General features: G+C 43.8%; 1 long non-coding RNA gene across 1 annotated transcript in view; it reads left to right on the top strand.

Moving 5' to 3' along the window:
* Positions 1-10,215, top strand: part of LOC134956643 (uncharacterized) — a 54,009-nt gene extending 43,794 nt beyond the window's left edge. The window contains exon 3 of the long non-coding RNA XR_010186048.1: positions 9,365-10,215. This is a non-coding gene — a long non-coding RNA (uncharacterized LOC134956643). The remainder of the gene's footprint in view (positions 1-9,364) is intronic.
* Positions 10,216-10,465: the final 250 nt, after the last annotated feature.

A 10,465-nucleotide genomic window follows, 5' to 3' on the forward strand; every position in this document is an offset into this window, starting at 1 on the left:
CATGTGACACTCAAACTTCCATGACACCTTACAACACCCTCACCCATTCCCCTTCACCCCACACCCACTATTCCTACAATTCCTATGTCTTTTGTTCCCTACGACATCCATCAATGCTAGCCCCAAGCATACACACCCAACTGCACCCTTACACCATCCTGCCTAATCATCCACCACCCACACCATCTTGGCCACCCACAGGCCACCCCAATTACACCTCACAACCACAAGGGTGTGCAAGGGTTAAGGGGGCGTAGCCCCTTACGACGGTGTGAAGAGCGCCCGTAGGGCGCGATGAATCACCTAGTTGTGATGTAATTATCCATTGAGCAATGAGTTCCTGGATAAAGCAGACACCACTGAAATGACTCAATATAGCTATTAGCAGCTAATTGTGATTCAGTAACAGGTCCTCAAGCTTCGACTGGCCCTTGAAGGCCATCTTCCACTTTCGAATAACCTGAATGTTTTTGGCTGGTACGTGTCATTCTGCAGCCTTTACCAAAATTGCTTTAGGTTTGTTCTTCCCACCTTCCTTTAGACTTCCCTGGTATGTGTTTGTATCACCATCAGAGCTTTTTATTTTGTTGCCTTAGGATATGGCTCCCACACAGCTCTGCTATACTTTGTGCATAGAATACAATTAAATCTAGAGAGAAGCTTTGTACCGTATCTCAAGCCACAAAATAAACATCTCTGCCTGATAACATAACATTACGACTAAATCACCAAAATACACTAGAAAGGCAATACAATGTATGCAGGAAAAGCTGCAGATGTGCGTTCCAACACAGGGAAATCATATTAGAGGACTGGCTAGCTGAAGTGACCGTCCAATCCTTTAATTAGATTTTGCCTGTTTTGTTGACATGTAGTTAAATGGTTAAATGCTACAAGCTGCCTTTTAACTGAATGTTATTATGCATGACTCATCAGCCATAATAACATAAAGGCCAGGCTGATTCTACTGCAGGTGCATGTTGTTTACTTGGCTCTGTAGCAGGGTCTGAAAATGCCTAAGACTGTCACTAAGTTTTTATAGCATCTCAGTGCTGTGCTGCAGTACAGTAGCCTAGGAGAGATTGACATCTTATCATATTGGCTGCTGTTTATCTTCTATCACCTGTATCCTGTTATCCTCAATAAAACCTACTCTGGTTTGGAGTCAACATGTGGACTAACCTCCTTGCTCACATCCGTTATGTAACTACCAACTTGTAGGCATCTGCCAATAGTTTCTGCACTGTGCATGCATGCCCCAGAACAGACAGTATTCATGAATCAGTGATACAAAGTCGCATTTCGACCGCACCTTCCCTCCTGGCTGAATTTGTGCTGCAAATGGGTGTTTTCTGGATTTGCAGGTCATGCAGAGATTTCTGTAAGTGTATCTTTTGCACCAAGTATATAGTAAGTGTAAGTGCACCCTTATGATGAGGATTAGTATTAAACCAGGTCTATGGTTAGGGAGCGGACACACAAGATGACCAAAACTCTGTAATACAGACCTATCACAATCTGCTACATATATTTGTCCCCTTCTTAAAAAATCCATTTAAAATCAGACCTCAGATCTATGTGCACAGTCCTATTACAGTACTAAACCCTGGGGAGGTGTCGTCGTCCCCCCCCCCCCCACACACACCTCTTACGGTGCTAGAAGCTTCCTGCACTGCGGTGCATACTACCAGCCATATACTATCAGTGTTTGAAGACCTTCCATCCACCAGTTACTAGCAGCCATTTATTAGGTATGACCGGTACCCGTCACGCCTTCTGCGAGTGCCTACAGACTGGAAGTTGCAATTTTCCCAGACGCAAGGAGTAAGTGTTCCCTGGCACCTTCATTTGTGTTGTATGACCTGGGATCATCCTCTGCCTGCCACTTGGAGTGATTGAAGCTTGTGGGGCGGTCACCCTGTCCAGCCCACCTCTGATTTCTTGTTAGTAACCGTCACAATATCTGAGAACTTGGCTCTATGACTGTAAATGAGCATGAAGCCAAAGAATAATTCCTGACATAATTTCTTCAAATTGGCCAATGACCAGTGGCGTGTCCATGCAACTCTAAAGCAAAAGCCTTCTCCAGCAGCAGAGAGGAGCACATCAGAGATAAATTGTGACGGGCACACACGGCTACCGGCAGCTGACTCTGTTGACATCTCTGAAGTGACTTGTTTAACTTTCCCATCTCCACCTTCCACTGTGTCTTCTCATTCCAACCACCTTCCACTTCCACCGTCCTGCGCCACCAGTAGCCACACAAATATTCCTGATATCAAAGTAATCTTGGTGCTTCTACCAGATAGCCAACCAGATCTCCACCACCAACAGGAGCACTTTTTACTCCACTACCTTGTTTATTGCCCGACCCTACCTCTTATATTGTAAGCTAATTTGGCCAGGGCCACCTTTATCTACTGCTTCTTGTTTGCGAAACGCGTGTAGCCACCTTTTATCGCCATTTGATGGGGAGCAGATACATAGTGCTGCTTATAAGCATACATAGAATTATACAGGTTGGGTATGCGTTACCGCCACTGGGGACCCCGTTGGTTGGCGTACCGACTGCGGGATCCCAGCAGTGGAATACTGGTGGGGGACGAGCGCAACAAGCCCCTTGCAGGCTCCCCGCGATCGCCACGCTGCACCCATGAGTGAGAATAGTCCCTGGTAGTTGGCATGTCGACTGTTGAGATTTAGAGGGGTGTGGGATTTAGCCGTCGGTAATGTTACCGGCATCTCCTGACCGCAGGTCACATAACTGCATTCCAATTATAATTATGACCTAATATATATAAAAGTATAGAGATTATGGAAATTTTCTCCATAGAACATTTCATTAGGATATTCCTCTGTTTGAATGTATAGGGACAGCCCTGGTTTTTTAAAGGTTTGTCTCAGAAAATAGTTTTTCAACATTGACCAGCGTCACAGCGCAGTTCCTCTTTTTCGCCATAAATACAGTTCTTACTATCTTTTTTTTTCTTTTTGACTTTATAAGTTGATACTTATTGATGGAATAGAGTATTTAATATGCAAAAAAATACAATACTGCAAAGTTCATTATACAGGTCATGATGGTAATTGCAGTGCACCAAGGTTCATTTTGACAGCACCAAGGACGACTTGTTTTGATGCGGTTGCCAAACATACTTATTTGTGCATTTGAGGCATATAAAGTGACATCTTTAATGCTATAAAATGAGAAAATGAACAGCCCTGTTACATTGTAAACTGTTTGAATGTTACAGTAGCAGTAATAAAACACTAGCAAATATATTATAATAATCAGAGTCGTTAATTATAAAATTCCTTACATCACTGTTAAATTAATTTGGCAATGCAAACAGTAATTATTATTATATTCTGTATACGTGTGACTAGTGAAATCATTATACTTAGAGAAGTCGCATCACGTGGAGCTCTTGCTTCGCCGTTTTGCAGATTTCCAGGCATTGCGACATTTATACATATTCATTTTATAGCCTAACAACTGGGATGTGGCCAGTAAAGCCATATTGCTCCGTGGATGGTTGGAGTAGACTTGTACAGCAAAGTGATGCAGAAGCCATAACGGCACCAGCTGTAATTCATAATGCTGATCTGGATTTGGGGTACCAGAATTACTGTCAGTGCCCATTTTTATCTGCCCACTGGATATGTCACTTGTTGATCACTGTCAAAATTGATGTGCCATGTCGGATTAAGGGCCTAATTCAGATCTGATAGCTGTTGTGCGAAATCGCAAGACAGACGATTTTATCGAACGACTGTACATGTGTACGGATCGTAGTGCGCAGGCGCGAGGCCAAACTGCAAAAGAAATCAGCATCTTATTTGATCGCTAGGTGAGCGCAGGCTGACTGACAGGAAGCGGGCATTTGGGGGTGGTAACTGGCCGTCTTCTGGGAGTGCCTGGATAAATGCAGGCGTTCCCAAGCGTTTTCAGGGAGGATGTGTGATGTCAGCTCCGGCCTTGGTCAGCCTGATTCTATCGCACAGTAGGAGTAGATCCTGGGCTACGCACAGACTGAAAAAATCATTAGATGGTGAGTTGTGAATGGATTTGCAGCTGACCGGCGTTTGCAAAGCTTTTCACACGGCGTACGCAGACTTGAACGTGGTGGTTATTCACTCTGTCTGGGTGGCGAATATTCGATCGCAAACCTCTACGATCAGATCTGAATTAGGCCCTAAGTTACAGAGGAGCCTAAGGGGATCATTCCGAGTTGACCGCTCGCTAGCTACTTTTTGCAGCACTGTGATCAGATAGTCGCCGCCCACAGGGGAGTATATTTTAGCTTTGCAAGTGTGCGAACACCTGTGCAGCCGAGCGGTACAAACACATTTTGTGCAGTTTCTGAGTAGGTCTGTACAACTCAGCCGCTGCGATCACTTCAGCCTGTCCGGTCCCGGAATTGACGTCAGACACCCGCCCTGCAATCGCTTGGACACGCCTGCGTTTTTCCAACCACTCCCAGAAAACAGTCACTTGACACCCACAAATGCCCTCTTCCTGTCAATCTTCTTGCGATTGGCTGTGCGAATGGATTCTTTGTTAAATCCATCGTCCAGCACTGATCCGCTTTGTACCAGTACGACGCACCTGCGCGTTGCGGTGCATGCGCAGTAGTGACCTGATTGCTGCGCCGCGAAAAACGGCAGCGTGCGATGAGGTCTGAATGACCCCCTCAGTCCCACTTACAACTGGCAGTCAGATATCCAGTGTTAAACTCTCTGCACAACGCAGCACAGATGTGTTATATTGCAGTTTGGTTCAGTGCAGCTATAGAGAACAGCGGCTGAAATTCACACAATATATCTGATCTTGATTTGATTTTCTCCAATTAATGTTATTACTCGTAATTATTATTATTGGTATCCGTTCACATGGTCGACCAAGTCATTAGGTCGACCACTATTGGTCGACATTGACATGGTCGACATGGACACATGGTCGATACATTAAAACGGTCGACACATGAAAGGTCGACACATGAAAAGGTCGACATGAGTGTTTTAACTTTTTTTCTTTTGGGGAACTTTTCCATACTTTCCATACTTTACGATCCACGTGGACTACGATTGGAACGGTAATCTGTGCCGAGCGAAGCGAAGGCACCATGCCCGAAGCATGGCGAGCGAAGCGAGCCATGCGAGGGGACGCGGTGCACTAATTGGGGTTCCCAGTCACTTTACGCAAAAAACAACATAAAAAAGTAATAAAACTCATGTCGACCTTTTCACGTGTCGACCTTTTCACGCGGCGACCATTTTCATGTGTCGACCATGTGTCCATGTCGACCACGCCAATGTCGACCAATAGTGGTCAACCTAATGACTGTCGACCATAACATGGTCGACCATTCATACCGGAACCATTATTATTATGTATAGCATACTGTCTAGTAGTGGCTAAGTGATCGCAGGGCTGTCTTTTCGTATGGGCTCAATGGGCTCTTGCCCAAGGGCCCCAGAAGTAAAAGGGCCCTAGGCTGATAGCTGAGAGTCCCCTCTTTCCAGGGGTACCAGATTTTTGAAAATCGGCCCTGGGGAACCAGAGATATCGGACTTCAAAGCAGTGGTCCCCATCCAAGCCTGTTAATTGCTCTTCCCAGCCAGATATCTCGGGCTCTGTATGACTTAGAGTTTTTCTGAGGGTACATTTCAAAAGCTGGGACTCTCCACTTTTGGTGGTCACTGGCAGCTTGTCTCTACTATGCCCAGAACCAGAGATATCAGCCTTCCAGCAGCCGGTCCCTGCTCCAGCTTCACCTGCCTAATATGCAGTTTTAAATATTTGTTGGTGGATTGCTCTGGTTCCTGAACTGTGATACCCAAGTCCCAGTACCTCCTAACAGGTGGGACTCTCTAGTTTTTTTTATCCCATTCAAAGCTAAGGAACTTGAGATATCTGCAGTCAAGTAAGCTGCTCTCTCACCAGAAAATGATGAAAATTAAACCACTCCACTATCTACCCCTCCCCTATGTATTAAACACCCCATACCACCCTGGAAGTCATGTACCAGGGCCCCTTCATTCAGCCTAATGCCTCCTTCTACAGTTTAGTGTTCTCCCTCCCGCCCCATCTGTTCAGTAAAGGAGTAATTAGCAGAAATTACTGGTCCAGGTCCTACATGCTGAGTGGAAGATAGAACACCCCCTACCACCCGCGGGACATCAAAGCTGCCGCTGATAGCACCCCCCACCCCTACCGCTGGAGGATGAGTAGGGGCCCCAGTGTATTGCTGTGCCCAGGGGCCCACACTGCTGTTAAGACGGCCCTGAGTGATCGCCATGTGAGAACCGTTCTCTCCTGTTGCATTTACACGTAAACTTATAGAAGGATCTGCTGCGTCGGCTGCCGGCCTTACTAAACGTAGAATTTATTGGGCAGATTGATCGACACAGAGACAATACATGGCTTTGCAGTGTGATATATTTATAAAATACCAATTTGGTAGATGTCAGTGCGCTGTCACAGCTGCTGGTCCGGGTATCACTATTGAGGTCTCTCCACCCTCACAATACACAAACAATACAACATATAGGATACCACTGGGTAAGCGCTGTCAGGAGGTCAAGGCCAAACGTATTCTGAAAGAATTAATAAAGGGGAAGATAGATACACAGAATGGAGGGAATATGAACAGAAATATGAACAACCAATAAATAGAAGATATACTAATGAGCAACCCAGGAATAGATGGAGAGAAAAAGAACAAAGAGAATCCCAGAGGTGCGAGATACACCCGATGAGAAGGGAAATACCTCGATCTAACAGATTTGAAGTTTTAAGGGAAGAAAGATACAATACTAATTCCCATTTTTTAGGAAAAAGAGGGAGGAGGGAGCAATACAAGTAGCCCCAAGAAGAAAAAGGGGAAAGAGAGGAGGTAATGGAAATAAGGTAAAGAAACCTAGAAAAAAGAAAAATCATAGACTTCAAAAAAATAAAGTCCTTGACTGTGGAGATCCAAATCAAGGAATTCTTAATCAACAAGTAGATGATGAAGATCAACTCAGAGGAAGAGTAAAAATCTTCAATCTGAGTGATCATCCGTTAAATATATATGAAAAAAGTGTCCTTGAGAAAGGACTAAAATATGCCCCCTCAAATTCCATTAATCATTTTTCCCTCTTTGTAGATCTGCAAAGGTATATCCGAAAATTAACTGTAAAGAAATTCTTTCTGGGTAAAGATCAGGAGAATATAGAGACTCCAAAAGAGGTAGAATACAAACCTTTTAAACCTAAATCGGTGTTCTACCCGACGTTCTGTAAGGGAAACTTTATAGAAACCTTTTACACACTTGTCCATGATGACCTAAAAAGGGTTAAGAAAGGAATACAAAAACATAACCTAACGGGCAAGGAAAGAAATGCCCTAAAAGAACTACAGGATATGGAAGAAATTACCATTAAACCCGCCGATAAAGGCGGGGGGGTAGTGGTAATGAATACGGTAGATTACGAAGCGGAAATTTCCCGACAATTGGGGGACCGTACTACCTATTGGAAATTGCGAACTGACCCAACAGTGGAAATCCTAAAAAAATTACAAATTCTGGTAGATAAGTATAAGACAAATGAAACAATAAATGAAGACGAACAGAAGTTCATCGTCAATACAGAGCCTGTCATCCCGGTACTGTATGTTCTCCCCAAGATCCACAAAAGTCTTGTGGATCCACCGGGGAGACCTATAGTATCGGGAATAGATTCTGTGACAGCGAATCTATCCCAATTTGTGGACTATCATCTGCAACCCTTAGTACTATTGAATAAATCACACTTAAGAGACACCAAAGATGTACTTAGGTTAATTAAGGAGATCAAATGGGATAAAGACTTGATTATGGTAACGGCCGATGTTCGGTCATTATACACCATTATCGATCACCAAGACGGGATCAGAGCCGTCACCAAAACCTTGGAAAGAAGTGATTTAGCTGAAGGAGTGCAGAAATTCTTGGTTGAGTCCGTTACGTTTATTCTGCAGAACAATTATTTTGCTTTTAAAGGAGACTTTTTCCTGCAGAAGGTCGGGACTGCCATGGGCACCAGGTTCGCCCCGAGTTATGCCAATGTGTTCATGGGAAGATGGGAGGATGAGCACATTTGGAATAATCATCAATTCGGGGCGAGCCTGGTGTCCTGGACCCGCTATATTGACGATGTTCTATTTTTTTGGCGGGGAGATGAGAGATCTCTCAATGAATTTTACTTATACCTAAATAATAACACCTTGAATATAGAGTTCTCCTTCTCTAGTAGTCGAGAAACAATTAATTTTTTAGATATTACGATTTATGTGGAAGAAGAGGAATTACATACAAAAACCTATACCAAAAATACGGATTCATTAAGTTATATTAATGCAGCAAGCTGCCATCACCCCAACTGGCTTCGTTCCATTCCAGCAGGGCAATTAAAAAGAGTGAAAAGGAATTGCTCTAAAAATGATCTTTATCAGTCCCAGGCAGGGGAGATGAGGGATAATTTTAAGGCTTGCGGCTATAACAAAAATTGGATAGAAAAGGCCTCAACAGATATTGATACTCTAGAAAGAGGAGTCTTATTGACAGATAAAAACAAAGACCAAAAAATGGAAAAAAAAGAATTTGGGTGGGCTTTTGTTACCACATTTAATGATCAGTATAGATCAATTGAGAAAATAATGACACGACATTGGGATATTCTAAAAAAGGACCCAGTGTTGGGGTCAGTGTTGCCTCCTAAACCGGTGTGTATATATCGTAAGGCACCCAATATAGGCAACAATCTAGTGAGGAGTGCCTGTCCACCAGTAAAGGACCTTCCAAGAATCAAATCAAAGGGCTTTTATAGGTGTATGTCTTGTATGGCCTGCAGAGAAATAAAGATGCCAAATCAAAGTAAAATTAGTCAAATAACCATTAATAAAAAGTCTTTTGAAATAAAAGAATTTATGACATGTGCCTCGAAGAACGTCATATATGCAGTAGAGTGCGAATGCAACCTGGTATATATAGGGCGGACCTCTAGGCCGCTAAAGGTTAGATTAGGGGAGCACATCAGGAACATTAAGAGGGGCCTGGATACCCATGCACTTTCTAATCATTTCAAAAGGGTGCATGGGTGTTCAGTATCCGTTATCACACGTTTTGTAGGCCTACAGTGGATCCAGGGACACTGGAGAAGACGCGATATTTCTACGTAATTAGCAAAGGCTGAAATGCGTCTTATATACGACATGGGTACCCTCCAACCAGGAGGGTTGAACCTAGACTTTGAAGTGAAATGGTTCCTGTAACATGTAATTTTATTATGTAGATCGTATGTTTTATAAGATTTTAATATGCACCTTTCTCATTCATAGAAATTGACCCCTATAGACCATTAGGAATGGCGAACCCCCTGCACATGATGTGTCTTTGAGCCTTTGAAAATGATTTAAATTATCCGGGACCCGTGGTTACCATAACAACCCTTGAAGCCGTATAAACCACGGAAGTGGATAGTTACCGTGACAACGAGTAACAACATGACGCGATAACGTGATGACGTATCCGCGCACGCCTCCCATGTGATCGGAGGCGGAGATCTTCAGCATATCAAGGGAGAAGGAGGGAGGATCAGTAAAGACAACAACGCCCCCTCTATGGACCACGTGAACGGAATGACAGGACGTTATAGCGTCCTGATTGGATATGTTCAGAAAGGGGAGTATAGGGAGGTGGATCCCGGCGCACAAGCGTCAGAGACTGATAGATCAATCAATGTATAGAGACCAGCTGTGCCGGGACCAATCAGAAGGGAGAGAGGGACTTTTAAACCGGACGAAAAGGAGTATTTGGCATTCACAAAGGGAGCTGACCTTGAGAAAGACCCAGGCAGGGTCGGAACGCGTGGGTGCCCCAGTGGACTCATCTGACTGGAGAAGAACGTGGAATCATCTATGCCAGAGTAGAAAGGCCTATCCACATCAGAGAACTCTCCTGCTGCAGCCGGAAAAGTCTGGTGTTTTACGCCTGTGGAACTGCTTTTTGCCTGTTATTCACCTACATCTGGTAATTACCCACTGCCATATCTATGTCGGATTAAGTCCACTCAAGAATGCCTAACAGCAGATGCTGTTCATTTTTAAAGTGTCATTTTAACTTGGATGTTCTTAATGTTGTTTTTTATCATGTGTGATGTGTATTAAAATCCTTAACCTAAGGTACTGCACTATAGTCCACAATTCTGTTTCTTTTTCCGGTTCGACGAACTAAGAGAAAAAGACTTTCAGAATACGTTTGGCCTTGACCTCCTGACAGCGCTTACCCAGTGGTATCCTATATGTTGTATTGTTTGATATATTTATAAGCTTCCCATACTATCCCTTTAATCCGGGACACTTATGAATTACACAGGTTCTGTGGCTGATTACATCCAGGTTAAATGCAGCCAGCCACAGAACCTGTGTAATTCATGTGTC

This window comes from Pseudophryne corroboree, chromosome 9 (genome assembly GCF_028390025.1).
Source record: "Pseudophryne corroboree isolate aPseCor3 chromosome 9, aPseCor3.hap2, whole genome shotgun sequence".
NCBI lineage: Eukaryota > Metazoa > Chordata > Amphibia > Anura > Myobatrachidae > Pseudophryne > Pseudophryne corroboree.